Source organism: Aethalodelphis obliquidens, unplaced genomic scaffold, assembly GCF_003676395.1.
Source record: "Aethalodelphis obliquidens isolate GAN/ISIS:26980383/991018 unplaced genomic scaffold, ASM367639v1 scaffold15, whole genome shotgun sequence".
Taxonomy (NCBI): domain Eukaryota; kingdom Metazoa; phylum Chordata; class Mammalia; order Artiodactyla; family Delphinidae; genus Aethalodelphis; species Aethalodelphis obliquidens.
In genome coordinates, this window is record NW_020837959.1 from 26,517,239 (window position 1) to 26,532,638 (window position 15,400).

General features: G+C 39.1%; 1 non-coding gene across 1 annotated transcript; it reads right to left on the reverse strand.

The window, feature by feature from the left end:
- Nucleotides 1-13,081: 13,081 nt before the first annotated feature.
- On the reverse strand, nucleotides 13,082-13,187 carry LOC113625507 (U6 spliceosomal RNA). The gene has a single exon (XR_003434706.1). It is a non-coding gene; the product is annotated as a U6 spliceosomal RNA (small nuclear RNA).
- Nucleotides 13,188-15,400: the final 2,213 nt, after the last annotated feature.

A 15,400-nucleotide genomic window follows, 5' to 3' on the forward strand; every position in this document is an offset into this window, starting at 1 on the left:
GTGTGTGTGTGTGTGTGTGTGTGTGTGTGTGTGTGTGTGTGTGTGTGGTGACCACGTGGCAGGTGAACTGCAGAGGAAGGTAGTGCTGGAGTATGGGAGGGTTCGGAGTGCAGTCCATCTGTGAGATGTAACATAGGCCTAAATGTAGGCCTTCCATTAACAGCAGTAGAAAAGTTGACTGACTCAGTATTTAGACTTTGGAGGTGCACAGACCTGCAGCTTACCAGCTGCAGGACCTTAGGCAAATTATTTAACCTCCCTTCACATAGTCACAATGCAGGCTTCAGTCTCCTCATATATAAAAAGAGGATAATAGTATCTTCTGCATCAGACTGTTGCAAAGATGAAATAAGACAATAATCCAGGTGATACATTTGCCCAGTGCTTGGCTCATTGCAAATTCCTGACTACAGATGACTGTTACTCTGTGAACACCCTCCAAGGAGAGTTACTTTATCAGACTATTCCATGAGTTACCCATGAAAGCCCTGAGGAAATGGGGCTTTGAATACTCATTGATGGGGGCAATGCGGTGGCAGGTAGAATGGAAAAGTCTAGAGCATTTTCCCAGAGTGAGAGCTGGGCGTGGAATCTGTACAATGATGCCCAGAGTGGGATAGGAAAGAGGAAACCAAAGGAAGCCTGAGGGCAAGTAGTCCTTCCCAAAGGGGCACTTGAGATGAACTTAGTGCCCAGATGAATAGTTACATTTTAATAGTGTTACATTTATTTTAATGGTAGTAATGAAATCTGCCTTTTTTCCTCCATTCACTGTGATGGTATAAAGTGGATCTATTAAAAGATAAATATTAAGTGAATAAGAATGCAAGTGCTCTGTGGATATAGCAGAAATTGTGAATATGCTCTGAAGTTGGGGACATGTGGCACTAACGGACATGGCCTTCTCCAGGGTGGGCACCTGTTTTTTTTTTACCAAACTATATGCCCTGCTGGTGCTCTGGGAGCATTTGGATTGAGTTTTAGCATCAAGCCTTGTGTCCTCCTGTCATCTTTGAGATTATCTCATGCTCTCTATGCCCTGAAACAGGGGGATTTCTGCTAACAACGTGAATTCTAAACTCTTAGAATGCTTCGTATGTACTTGCTGAGCATACATTGAATTCATGAAGGAGGCACGTGATGCTCTGGATGCTATTCAGCAGGGAAGTATAAGAAATGATTAGAAACACATGTTCAGAGTCACACAGACCTGAGTTCAAGTCCCTGGTCCACCTGTGAACAGGCACTTAATCTTGGATATTTCACTTAACTACTCTGAGTCTCAGGTTCCTCTTGTGTAAAGTGGCAATCTGATCATAATAGTACTGAACTTCTAGGGCTGTTGTGAACACTAGGTAATATAAATGATGCAAAGTACTTTGTACAGGGTTTGTCAGAAATATTTAATAAATATTTATTGTCATACTAATATCATGCTAGTTATGATCACTGGAAGTTAGTGGGTTTTATAGATACAGTGCACAGTTTCATGCCTGTTTTGGGAGAGAAGGCATGGTTTATATATCGCCCAGCACAGGGTCTGGCACTAAACATTTGCTGAATAAATGGATGAATGGATAAACTTCAGAAGAAGTGAAGTGAGCTGATTTTGCACAATTTGAAGACATTTTGGCATATATGCTTTAATAAGCTTTATAGTCAAGATAGCTTATGTTTGCCAAGGCAAAAATCAATGGTCACCCTCCTTTTAAAGGGTGATAGGCTGTCAACACATATATCAGCCAGTATCACCTTTGCTTTTTGCATTGCCAGAGGTATCTCTGATGAAACCAGGACAGGGTAAGGCTCCTCATAAGCAAAAAGTACTCGGGGCAATACAGGACTTGGCAATTATAACACAGCTCACACGGTGTTATAATTCCAGAGTCTGAGAGGCTGAATTATTTGACTCACCTGAGAAATGCAATAATTTCCTCTAAATATGCTGCCTCAAGAATAACACTGCTTATAAAATTTGAAGTGCTTTTTGACCAAGAGGACCTAAGGTTCCGCTCAGCTTGACTAAATTTTGGACAGGCTTCCTCCTGACACTAGGTTCCTGCTCTCCTTTTTCTTACAGCATTTACCTTAGAAAGCTTGTAAATTCTTTCTCTGTCCCTTTGAGATGTAAATCTTCTACAACCCAGAAAAGTCTTTCTCAAGGACCTGGGACCTGTCCCTTTGAAGTGTAATCATAGAGAGAGATAGCACCCCCTATCTCCCAGTTTCTGTGGAAAGGTAGGTGCCTAACTTCAGTAAGGGTCAATTAGCAAACACAGATGGCCTAATCACACTGACCAACCTCCCCATTAAAAGTCCTCTAGTACTTTTCTATTAGCCCAGTTGAGGGTTCAAAAAGTCCTCCTACCTTTTATTTCAGTGGAGTTGAGTTCAATCTCTCTCCTATTGCAATAGTCTTGAATAAAGTCATCCTTGCCATTTATAACAAGTGTCTGGTACAATTTTTTATTATAATTTCATGAATTAAAGGGGGGAGGTGAAGACTCACCCTGTGAATTTCCTGGCTATCACTCAAGTGGGCATGATACCCACCACAATCAATCAGACAGGTCTCATAATGCCCAGAGCCTTCTAATGCTGAAGTTCATGATCAATTATGAATAGGGTGTGGATTGCTTGGTTTTCATTCCCATTGAATATAATGGTGACAGGCCTTGAGCTGAAGCACCAGCATGGGGAAGACAGCTGCTGAAGAATCAATGCTGCTCAACTAATATGTTGATTTTTAAAAAGCATGCTGCTCTATAAGAGTTAAGTAATTGAGACTCAGATTGTCTGAGCTGACACTGAAGCCAGGAAAGTTTGGGTGTCTTTACCCAGTTGAGATCAGGGAATTCTAGAAAGTAGTTAGATAATGAATTTTACTAATTCGTTTTTATTATGTTATTCAGATCCAACCTCTCACTGAAATAACAAGTTTTTTATTGAATTATAGTTGACGTATTATATTATTTTTACGAGTACATCATAATGATTTGACATATGTATATATTGAGAAATGATCACCACAATAAGTTTAGTTTACATCCACCATTTCACATAGTTCCAGGTTTTTTCTTGGGATGAAAACTTTTAAGATCTACTCTTCGGCAACCTGCAAATATATATTTCAGTACTCTTAACTATCGTCACCGTGCTGTACATTATATCCCCAGGACTTCATGTATCTTATGACTGGAACTTTGTACATTTTGGCCACCTTCAACCATTTCACCCACCCGCTACGCCCACCTCAGGCAACCAGCAGTCTGTTTTCTGAAATGAACATGTTTGGAGGGTCACATCACTCTTTTCCCTAGACCCCTTTAATGGTTTCCTTTGACTTAAGGATGTCATTCAGCCTCTTTAAATGGCTTCATGCTCTTGTCTCTATCTCTCCATCCTTCTATCTTACCACTCCCCTTCCCATGCATCAACCATTTTGACTCGTCTCAAATTCTCTGGACAGGCCATGTGCTCTGCCTCCATGACTGCATGTGCTGTTCCCTCTGTCTTAAAGACTCTTCCACTGTTCTTCACTTGACTGACCTTGCTCAATCTCTTGGAAGTCTCCCTTCATCTCACAGGATGGGGATAGGATCCCCTTCTTGGTGCCCTCAAACCATTCCATTCATATCCCCATGACATGAGACTTTAAAACGTATTGTTATTACCTTTTTATTCATCTGTAGGCTCTGCTAGTGCAAGGGTTCTGCCTTGAATATCTTTTGTATCTGCAGGAGAGTAGCCTGACCCAGAAGTACTAGATAATATTTTCTGAAGTAACTTACATGTGCACTGTCAAGAATTCAAGCTGAGTTTACAAACTGAAGAGAAAGGTGGCTCTGCTTCTAGTGCTAGCGCATGATATGCAAAATTAGTATCAAACGCAGCAGCAGTAACAATAAGGGTGACGATCTCCACAGACTTTCTTGACTTTGGCTAAGTTTTAGCAAGCTTTCTCGTACTCCCAGAAATCAGAAAAGTACTAGCTATGGATTTTTCTAGATCCAGGCAAGGGGCAAGGAAGAGGACAGATGGATTCTTTGTTGACCATAGGGACCCTGAGAGCACCTAGAAAACGTATGTAGAGGGCATAGTTTGGGACCAGGCAGGTTAATCAGTATGGTAGGTACCTGATAAAGAGACCCATTTCACTGGAATAGTGAGATCTGTTTTCAGGCCTTGATGCTTTACTTGGCTGGTCTCTGAGCCAGTGTTGACCATCATGCCCCATGTGGACCATGCCCACTGGCCTGGATTCTGTTGGTAGAATGGAGTTCAGCTGCCTACAGCACTCTTTCCTTTGCTCTTTTTGTTCCTTTATTGTCATCCTCAGCACGCCCACTTCTGTAACACTTACCCCTGTCTGCCATTCTTCTCTTCCCTTAGACTCTGGTGATCTTCAGTCATCACATTGAAAAATAGCTGCTCTGTGTACCACAGATTGGCCGTCCCTGCTGAGAAAGAACTATTTCAAGTGCCATGGTCGGTTCTCTCCTGTTAGGTATAGGCTGGCTTGCTTACAGTTCTCCAGGTCTAGCTGAAATGCTTCATGCCCTGGGCAAGGTGAGAAAGGGATCCTTTGTGACAACTCGAAAGCGATGCTTGAACTGGCACTTGCAGTGTTTCGACATCTTATGGCACTTTCTCAGTTCAGGTCAAGTGATGGTTGTTAGGTGTCTTCAACTTGATGACTGAATGGTTAAAAGAAAAAGGAATGAGTCAGCACTTCTATTTTATAAAATAAGATTTCACCAGTGAATACTGAGTTTTTTTAAAAGTATGACTGATAGTCTTAGTTCAAAGTGTTATTTTGGATCAAACTCTACCTGTACTGATGAAACTGCACTTGAGGAATACATAACTGTACGTGTCTCTATTAGAGGTAGATGGTAATTACAGGAATAGAGCTATTGAGAATTAGAGTTTGATGGGCTTTCAGAATCCTCAGTCAGTCCTGATGCTTAAGTGGAGAAAAGGTGTAGAGTCCTTGGTAGTTGTGGCAGTTGCCCACTTCTTCAACCTTATCGGTCAGTGTTCCCCTTCTTGAACCCACCTTCTTATCTGTTAAGTCTCAGCTTAACGCCCTCTCCCTTGGAGTCCCTCCTTACACGGTCCCATGGGACCCTGTGAGTACTCCATGCACTGAGAACGCCATATTGCAATTGTATATTTACTTCCCTGTCTTTACTGTGGAGTAAAGACTGTGGACTGTGAACTCTCTTGAGAGCAGGGAATGTATCTTATTTATGTTTTAATCCTCAGAAACTAGCACAATCCTTGCTTCAAGGTTAGCACTGAGTGAATCCATTTTAAAAAGATTAATGAATATTATTATTTTTAGTTCAACAACAGATTTACATATGTTAAGACTTTAATAATATTTTGGACATCTCAGGATCAAGTATTCAGAAATTAAAATACAGTTTTTGTCATTTTTTTTAAAGCACAAAAGCTTTTGTAAAATAGAGAAAAGAAAAATCACCCATATTCCTAGTTTTATTCTTCTTTGAACATTATTTTAAGTTCTTTACCAACAGTATTTTAGGATAGTTTGTCAAATTTGCTTTCTAAAAATACCATTGGGACTGGAAATGTTTTAAATATAGAATATATTCGGGAAGTACTGTCATGTTTACCATTTTTAGTCTTCCTAAGATTATTGTTTTTCATAGTTTGAGTTCTGATTAAAAATATCATAGTGATGGCAAGAATGTGGAATGTGGAGAAAAGGAAACCCTTGTACACTGTTGTTGCAAATGTAAAATGGTTTAGCCACTATGGAAAACTGTTCAGAGGTTCCTCAAAGAATTAAAACCAGAACTACTGTGTGATCCAGCAATCCCACTTCTGGGTATTTATTCAAAAGAATTGAAATCTGGATCTTGAAGAGACATCTGCACTCCCATGTTCATTGAAGCATTAGTCATAATAGCCAAGCTGTGGAAACAACCTAAATGTCCATTGACAGATGAATGAATAAAGAAAATGTGGTAAATACATATAACAGAATATTAATCAGCCTTAAGAAGAAGGAAATCCTGCCATATGCAAAAGCATGGATGAACCTTAAGGACATTGTGCTAAGTGAAATAGGCCAGTCATAGAAGGACAAATACTGTGTGATTCTGTTTATATGAGGTATCTAAAATGGTCAAATTCATAGAAGCAGAGAGTGGAATAGTGGTTGCCAGGGGCTGGGGGAGGGAGAAATAGGGAGCTGCGATTTGAGGGGTATACAGCTTCAGTTATGAAAAATGAATGAGTTCTAGGGATCTGTTGTACAACATTGTGCCTGTAGTTACAGTACTATATTGTACACTTAAAATTTTGTTGAGAGGACAGATCTCATGGTAAATGTTCTTACCATAAAACAAAACAAATCAGAAGGCCAAGTTCAGGAGGGTTGCTAGTATGTATTCAGTACTTATCCTGATTAATGCTGCATAGTTTCCTAACATACCAGTGAGTCTATGACATAGTAGAGTTTCTAAGTTCAGTGTCCTTATCTGTAAAACAAACATACAGGTAAGCAAGCAAATAAACAAGAAGAATCCTAAAACAATACTAAAAAGAAAGAAAGAAAGAAAATCACAGCTGTAAATGTTCAGCTCTCTGTTTCTGCCAGTCGAGCTATTGAAGTACGTTTTATGCCGCTCCTTCTTCTCCTCAATCTCCAGTCTCCTTTTGGAAGTGCCAGGACTCCAAAGGACAGTGGGAAAGCTGTGAGAATTCACACCTTGTTGGGTTCCTGTTCTTTCATCACCACTCTGTTTAATATAGGTTGGAGACCAGTATCAGTGCCTGAGACTCTTTTACCCTGCTTCTGGCTTGTCCTGAAGAGCAAGGAAGGGGTTTACAAATGGGAGAGTCTCATGGGAAAAGGAACAACTGATCCCCGTCCCTTATATACATGGCTGGAAAACAATAATGGATAAAGAAGGAGCAGAAAACTTGTGTCTCCTTTTGATAGTTTATATTTTTCCCCTAAAACTTTCTACTGTGTATAGATAGATCTGATTTTTTTTAAAGGAAGGATACACTCCCCTAAATAGATTCAGTTTCTCAGGGAAGTGCAGGCATTGTTGTCAAATCTCACTTTCTTTAAAGGTCTTAAGAAGTTATGATATAACTTAGGCATGCTTTTCTGATGAAATTGCTTAACCCAGCCTAAATGTCCAATCTCAGAACCATAAGCAAATAAATAGTTGTAGTTTTAAGTGATTTGAATTTGTTATAGTTTCTTATGCAGCAATAGCTAACTGATACACTCTCCATATTTTCAATTTTCAATCACATTCCATAATCTATGAAGAGAGGAATAAGACAGTACTTAGAACTAATAGTCATTTAATAAATGTTTGTTGAATAAATACTTGAATGAGTGAACAAATGAGTGAATGAATGAATGCAAGAAACAGTAGAGTAATATTTTTTCTTAGTCAAATTTCAGGTTCAAAAAAAGTCTGTTTTGGTACCTGGAATGTTGGTTTTCTTCTCTATTGCTGTATCACCTCACACATACCTCTCTAATAGCAGCAGTTGCACTGAGTTGTAGTTATTTATGTGTATGATTCATTAAATTATGTGCAGTTTGAGAGCCAGGACTGTTTACTCATTATCTCTGTATCCTTAATGCTCATGTGCTCAATGCACCCAAAAGGTTGATTCTTTGGGATTTTAAAATTATATATGAAGTTTTGACTTCTGGAAAGTGGATGACAGCCCAATCAGTATCAGTGATTCTAAACTGTGGCTGAAAATTAAAATAATTTGTAAGACTTAAAAAAAAATCAGTGTCCAGCTCACTTTAGGCCAATTCAGAGTCTCCGGGAGGTAGGACTGGACAATGCTGATGTGTAGCCAATGTGAGAAGCTCTGAGTTCAAATGGCCCCAAAGCTTATTAGTATTAGCACTGGGAAATGATGCTCTGCAGCAATAAGGTGAACCTATTAAGAAATACTTTGAAATCACTAAATATTCTAAGTTTCAAAGTTAAAACATGAATAATAATTGAAGTGCTAAATATTATGCTATGATATGAATGCATGAATCTGTGTAAAGGACACAGGGCAACTCAACAAAATTTTATTGTCTGTTATTTGGCATGGAATTGTCTATCTTTAAATTTTTCCTTTATTTTTATTTCATCAAAGCTATAAAATACTTCTTACAATTTTTAATTTTTCGGACAAAAGCCAATTTCAGTTTTCCATTTTATTTTTGGTCAGTCATTTTAAGATATTTTACTGTTTACTCCTTGGTGTTGATATTGAACATTTTAAATTGGCTCATTTTAAAAAGTTTTTGTTCAACAGTAGCTCATTTAGAACAAATCACTCAAGATTGCCTCTCACATGAATATTTATACCCTAAGGTCTCAATTCGACAACATTAAGCTCTGTACTCTTATTTCTTAAACAACCAAAATATATTTATAGATTGATTTTAATGCCCTTTCTTTTCTCCATTTGAATACACTATGATTAACAGTTCACAGCCTTGGTTACATTACATAATTTGAGAAATAATCAACAATGTCCCTGCTGATTAAATATTCAAGTTTGCAATTATTTTGTAACTTTTGTTCTGCTCTTCACTCACTCTAAAAATTATCATAAAAGTTTGAAAGATGTCCTCAGTGTAGAATATGTCCATAAAATATTAAATATTCAATTTTCCTCTATCATGGCTTGAAAAATTCATAATTACATGATGATCCACATAATAACTCATTCTGAAAAGTCATATATGGCACTCCCTCTGTGACTGAGTTAATAATTTACTGCTGTGTGGGATTTTCTCTCTGCACTGTTAGTCTTGGGAACATTTATTAAGCAAATGTTCATTTGCAAAGATCAGGATGTGAGTGAAGAGGGTAAGAATTTAATGAAGAGTGACAGACAGGTGAACTGATTCCATATAGAACTTTAGTACATGGGAAAGCAAAGAGCTTTATCTTTCATTGCCTCGATAGACACCTGAAATGAAATATAGAAGACAGAGGGCAGGAGAAAATAAATGATGCTCTCCTGAAGGGGCCAACGGGGGGATAAATCAAGGGAAGCGAAGAATACAATTCAGGCCATTTGAAAAGATGCCACTGAATGTGATGCTCTGAGCTTATATATAGCAGAGGGGATGCTGACTTTTTATTTTAAAAGCATCAAATGCTGTCAAAGGGAATATTTCACATCTTCTCTTTTTTCTTTTGGTATGCAAAATGTTTATTGACAATAGCTTGAGGGACCAAAGCATGCAGTTGAATGATAAGTAGACAAAGAAAGAAGTTTCCCCAGGACTGGTTATTTTAGGGCTTAGGATTGCTTACAGAGACTTTGGGAAAACCATGTTACTTAAATAAAGGCCTAAAATTCTTAGCTAACACCTAGGAATAAGCCTTAGAAATGAATAACCTATATTTTAAAATTTGGGTCAGTTCTGTAGAGATATAAGCAATGTGAATGAAACCAGCAGACTGTGTTTGCTTTATTAAATAATTGTATCTTGTGGTAACTGCGCTTCACCTTTCCACGTTGTCTTGGGTGGTTCTGGGAATATTCACAGTAGCGATGGGACACCAGGAGAAGTCATCAGATGGAACCAAGAAGGAAAATGGCCTGGTCACTTCTCACTACATTAATTTCCGACTGATACATGTTGAGGCTTGAGAAGGGGTAAAGAACCCATGCATAGGTAACTTCTGTGCCATCTTAAGTTCTGTTTGGAAGATGGTGAGGGTTAAGTAAGTACGTAAATGAAAAAACTAAAATAAATTTACAACAAAAAATAAGAGGCCCAGACTACCCACATGGGATTTGAAATTTATTGAAGATTTATCTGTAGTCACCAGTTCTAATATCACCACACTTCAGTTTTTTCATCTGTAATGATAAGTTATGAAAACCAGAGGGAACCACTGGGGAGGATGTAAAGAGGGAATCAAGTTTTGTTGATTGGAGATAGATGTAACTTGGTTTGTTTCCCCTTAAAAGCAAAGGTTACATTTGATATCTTTTGACAGTGTTGAACTTTGCCTGAGCCCTGTGCTCCTGAAAAACAACGCAGGTGAAGATATATGCAGATTTGGGTAGACGCTGGTTCAAGTCATGGTTTGCCATTGGTTGGCTGTGTGGCCTTAGACATGTCACAACAACTCTGAGTTGATTTCCTCAAATGGGAAAACGTGTGTGGTAGATTAGAGAATCCTGTCAGAATTCCTACAACTCTAAAATTCCATGGATAGAGAATGATGCTTGTGTTTCCTTATAGATTAATAGAGGCAGTTCTAAAATCTTTTTTTCTTTTTTTCCATCTCATTTATTCTTTTAGGGACATATATTGATAGGCCTTTAGGTTTAATGTTTTGTTTTATATTTTTTATCCAAACGAAGAAGCTATGGATTCTTGAATTTGAGCATTTATTCTGAGGGCAAGCCGGAAATATTTGTGCTAAAATGTATCTTCGTACTTCAGTTTTACTACCTGGAGATGTTTGGCATTTTGACCAATAATAAATACTAGAGATTTCCCTCCTGTGCAGTTCCCCAGGGCTTTAGATTTAGATAAGGGCCTGGGTAAAATGCCAAGATGTTATGCTTTCAAATACCCAGCTACTTTGAAGAGAGATGTCTTCAGTGTTCTCCTCTTCATGGAGATGGAAATAGAAGCCAGCCTTAATTACTGCCCAGTGAAGAATCATTGGAATATATATACATATATTTTTTGTGGTATGCGGGCCTCTCACTGATGCGGCCCCTCCCGCTGCGGAGCACAGGCTCTGGACGCGCAGGCCCAGCAGCCATGGCTCACGGGCCCATCCGCTCCGCGACACGTGGGATCTTCCTGGACCGGGGCACGAACCCGTGTCCCCTGCATTGGCAGGCGGACTCCCAACCACTGCGCCACCAGGGAAGCCCCTGGAATATTTTTTTAAGGCATAAAGAAAGGCTTGGCTTCTAGTTTAAACTTAGGCCCAGCTGTTAAAACCAGGTTTGTTCCATTTTATAAATAGAGAATAAGAATTTTTGCAGTAGCATATTTTACAGATATTTCGAATAGGACAGGGAATCTGTGTTCTATTCTGCATGCCCTAGGAGGGTAAAATATATCCATTGCTACATTTGACGTATACTTAGGTAAGAGAAAAGTATTTAATAATATTTATTTAGAAGTCAAAAGCAGTCTAGTCTTTTAATCTCCTGGATTTGTCCTCGTTCTTGTTCTCAGTCTTCACTTTCAAATAGTATAAACCCTAAATTCTGTCTTGTCCTTGCTGAAATTCACACTGCATTTTTGGTCACTTTACTCTTGTTTGCAACGACAAAGTCACCATCCCCAGAACGACTCAATTTTCAAGACTCATAGAGACCGGAAAAGGATTTATAACCAAGTTCTCTGAATCCTAATAAGTTAACTTCTTCATCAAAAATATTAGTTACCAAGGTCTAAATGAGGTCACTTGCAAATGCCAGGCAGAAATACAGTACTCAGTGGTCTATCCTAAGTAATTCCTCTAACTATAAATTTAAAGATGAAGCAAAGCAGAATTTTAATCATAGCACTGAAAAACTCAAACCGATTGTACCTCTACTTAAAAATAATGGTTAAAACAAAAATAACAGAAACAGTGGGTGTTGGAGAAACATTCTTTTCAGATATCAAATACGAGTTCATCATTAATATGCTTTCTTGCATGGTAATACGAAAAGCACACATATGTGTGTATAAAGTATACATCCCCACATATGTATCATTGAAAGTTGCCAACAATACGAGGTATAAGATTTTGTAACTGCAGTGAAAATATTTTGTAGGATATGTAAACTGGAGGCTCCAATGAGTTGCTCAAAAATTATTTGGTTAAAGGGTAAATACACCTTGTACATCATAATGAAAGTCTTATAGGTAGGGGTGGAGATTAACACTTCAGGCTGTCTACAGAATATTAATAAAATTCAATATATTTTCTAAAAGGTATAATTTATATTTTGTGGAAATGAGACCCTTTTCTAATAAAATTCTTCTGTCCTTCATTCTGTTCATATAATTTTGCTATAAATCATCCTGTAGGAATTTTTTCCCCCTAAATATTCATCTCAGGGAGAACCTATTTAAATAAGCCCTCTTAGCAAGATCTTTCAGAATTAAAATTACACCACAAGCGATACTTCATCCAATATATTTCCTCCTATGAAATTTTCTTATGCCTAAAATAATATTTTTGTTGAATTACATTATGTTAGAATTGTTGATTTGAGGTGACTTTGATAGTAAGGAAACACTGTGTTAAAAAGAGCAACAAATTATTTTAGCCTTTTTAATTGCACCTTCTCTGAGTCTGTACTATTGCAGCTCCCTTCTTCTCTCCATCTACATATATAGTGAGAAAAACCTAAGGGCATTATTCTCAGCTTCACCACAAAGCAAGAATAAGAAGCAAGAAAAATTGCTGCTGGATATACTAGGTTTCCTTGTTTTCTGGTAAACTAGAACATTATGCGCTTTCATACTCATCTGAAGCTAATTTTACTCTACTGTCTGGTAGTCATTAGAATAAAATCTTTTATTTTATTCCTGATAGGAATATAGTAAGTAATTGGATTTCTTAGGATGTAAGGTATAATAAGGAGAGTAGATAGACGTGTGAGGCATTCATACACACACACACACACACACACACACACACACACACACACACACACACACACACAGGCACACACGATACGTTAAAGTCAGGACCTAGGCAAGGTCTCCTGCTGGGAGGTTGTCCCTTGAGGATATTACAGGAAGTTTCTATGGGTCAGACAAACTGACTCTGCAGAGCCCAGAAGAGGTTTTGATGGGGGTAATTAGCAAATCTCTTGCTTTGGTACATTAAGTGCTTAACAGTTCACATTTAATTCATCTATTTCTATATATGCTCTATATGGTAGGTAGAGCAGGCTTTATCACCCCCATTTTCCATATGGAAGCTGAGGTTTAGTCAGGTTAAGTGACTTCCCAAGACCACACAGCTCTTAGTATGGTTTTCTTATTTATTTACCTGTTTATTTCTTTAACTATAGTTGATTTACAGAAAATATGGAACGTTGCACGAATTTGCGTGTCATCCTTGTACGGGGCCATGCTGATCTTCTCTGTGTCGTTCCAATTTTAGTATACGTACTGCCGAAGCAAGCGCCTTAGTACTGTTTTCTGATGCAGAGTCCAGGATTCCACCAGTGTGCTTGTGTCAACTCACCTGTTCCTCCTTCTGGGCTCTGTGGGGACCTCAGCACCAAGCGAGAGATGAGTCAGGGGCTCAGATTAAATGTATACATTTGTTTGCTGTGGGATCTATGTGAGAAGCAGTAGTGCACACAGCCTTCACAGTCCTTGCAAACACTGGGCACTTGATAAACCCTCTCTGTATGACTGGAGCATCATAGGCTGTAGCATAAATAAGTTCGGGAACAGAAATCACTGCCCTTATAGTCTATGACTTCCAAAACCATTTAGTTCCCTAGAGAAGAGCATGGACTAGAGAGCAGCTGCAGTCCTTCAGTACAGTTCACAGATATTTATTGCATACCAATACTAATTACAAAACATGGTATTTATTTGGTGCTTACTCTTACTTGGACACTTCTAAATATTTGTACATGAATAAACTCAGTCCTCACAACGATGCTATTGCTATTATTACTATTCAGTAATAGTACTTACAGCTATTATTATCTTTCCCACTTAGTAGGTAAGGGAATTAAAGCACAGAGAGGTTAATTACTTTCTCAAAGGCTTATAACCAGGATACAATGGAACCAAAATCTGAACCCAGCCAGCACTTGGGCTATGCTGTGCTGTCTCTCTGGATCTTAGGAGCTGTGCTAAGTGATGAAGAGACCAAACTCAACAAGGTTGGTTTCTCAGTAAATTCAGAGTCTGTGTGGGAGACAGACATAGGCGAAGTGCAGTTCTGTGTGACAATTGCCACAGGACAAGTACAGACAAGGCACAGTTAACACACAACACCTAGCACACCTACCATTCCCAGGGCTCTCAGGGAGGTATTCCTGGATGCAGTGAGGTTTCCACTGAGTCAAGAAGGACAAGTGAAGGTTTGTCAGTCCTTAGCACCTGAGGGAGCTGATCTGGAGTACCAGGAATAGCTTCAAAGAAGCACAGAGGCAAGAAATGACACAGTTCATTCAGAGTTTCTGCAATTTTGAGGGACTGTGGTACAGAATGCCAGGCAGTGATAAGCAGAAACAGAAGCTGAAAAAGTAGGCAGGGGCCAGGTCGTGCTGGGCTTTGTAGACCGTGCACAGCAGGTTGGATTTCATCATGGAGACCATGAGGCGCCATGGAAGGCGGTTAAGTAAGAGAGTCACATGAGATTTGTGTTTTAGGAAGAGACTCCAGAACAGCTTCAGAGGACAGTTTGGAGGTGGCAGTTGAGATGAATGGCAGTCAGACTAGCTGTGCAACTTGTTATGAAAAATGATGGGGACTTTGTAAACTAGGGCAATGGTGGTGAGAATTTAAGTGAGAGAGAGAACTCTGGACTTTCATACCTGCTATTCCTAGGGCTAATCCTATTAATATCATTAGTTTCCTTTACTATCTTGCCCAAGTTGGCCAAGTTATTCATCTGCCTTGGAGGAGAGTGTTACAGAAAGGTAACACATCAATTTGGTTACTTTCTGCTCCAAATAAGAAAAATCCAAGTGGAAATGGTTTAAAGAATGAGGAAAATGTATTATTTCATATAGGAAGTTTTGAGTTAGGGCACGTTTAAGTTTGGTTAATTCAGCAGCTCAATGACAACAGCAAGGAATCATTTTTTTCCCATTTATCTGCTCCGCCTTCTCAGTGTCACCGGTCTCCCCTATGTCTAGGTATCCTCATGGTCTCAAAATGGCTGCCACAGTCCTAGGAATCGATATCAGCAAACAGATTAGGGAGGAGTTCAGCCTCCCCTGACACGCACAGACGCATGCTACAAAATCAGGGTTCTTGTTGCAAGGAAGAAGGAAGGAAGCATTTGAAGAGACAACTAACAGTGCCTGCTGAGAATGCAAAGAGAAAGATAACGTTCAGCTTCTCTCATTGAAAGAATAGGATTGTGCAGCAAGAATCAAGCCTTGTGTTCCACATTATTTGAACAAATTATCTGAACTTTTTCATCGGTTCTTTTAGTGTGCCAATAGAAAGGTTTAGCGGGTCTGGTCATAGTTTCAGGTAAAGGAAGTGTAGACCAGACAAGGATGTAGGGGAAGACAGTCTTTTCTGATCCCAGGAGATGGTGAAGGAGAGAGAGAAGGCAGGTGAGACGGGAGATGTCATCCTGCTTTCCCTTCTTGGCGCTGGTTGGGGAAGCGGCAGTGGCGTGCGGTGTGGAGGCATCGGGGCACA